Below are 746 nucleotides of genomic sequence, written 5' to 3' on the forward strand. Positions count from 1 at the left end.
AGTATGACACGTTATGCTGTAAACCGTTTAAATCTGAGCATGAACGACTCAAATCTGCACTCGACTTAATGTATAGTGTTAAATTGTAACAGACGTTATCTGGGGACACTTTACAGATAGAATAGTACTACACCACACACTATCATTTACAGGGAGCCAACAAAAAGGCAAGTTTGGCGATAATGCACACTCCATTCTAGCCTGTTTGTTGCCAAGCGGCAAAACAAAAAAGCAAAGGCCGAAACTAAAGAAGAAGAAGAGGAGGAGGAGGAAGCTTAATGACCAGAGACGGCAAGTAATGAACTACAAATACTTTGTTACTGTTCTCGAGTAGATTTTTCTGATGTTTTTACTTTACTCTTTACATTTTAACACAAATATCGGTATGTCACATTTTACAAAATTGGTTCCTTTAATTTTTGTACAAGAGGTTGTCATGTTGGAGAATAGCATGGACACACGCCTTACACCGCGAGCGGGCGCGCGCCACACAGAGAAGAAAGGGAGAGAAAAGAAAAAGAGACTAGGTGTAAGGAGGATAATCAGTTGAGATTGTGTGTGTGTGTCTTTGAGAACTGGAAGTCATATAACTTATGTCAGTCCATTTAAAACTGTTGAATTAGTCTATAGTTCTTGCAAATTTAAAGTAAGTTAGCTAGTGATTTTGTTGTTCACTTGTTAGCTAGGTTGCATGTTGCATCAACAGAGAGAAGTTGTCTTCGTCCGTGTTTTAACAGACACACCTG

The 746-nt window shown here is 38.9% G+C and overlaps 1 long non-coding RNA gene across 1 annotated transcript in view; it reads right to left on the bottom strand.

Moving 5' to 3' along the window:
* Positions 1 to 746, bottom strand: part of LOC116693090 (uncharacterized) — a 124,584-nt gene that overhangs the window by 62,634 nt on the left and 61,204 nt on the right. The gene's annotated exons all lie outside the window — the stretch shown is intronic.

Source organism: Etheostoma spectabile, chromosome 7 (assembly GCF_008692095.1).
Source record: "Etheostoma spectabile isolate EspeVRDwgs_2016 chromosome 7, UIUC_Espe_1.0, whole genome shotgun sequence".
Lineage (NCBI taxonomy): Eukaryota > Metazoa > Chordata > Actinopteri > Perciformes > Percidae > Etheostoma > Etheostoma spectabile.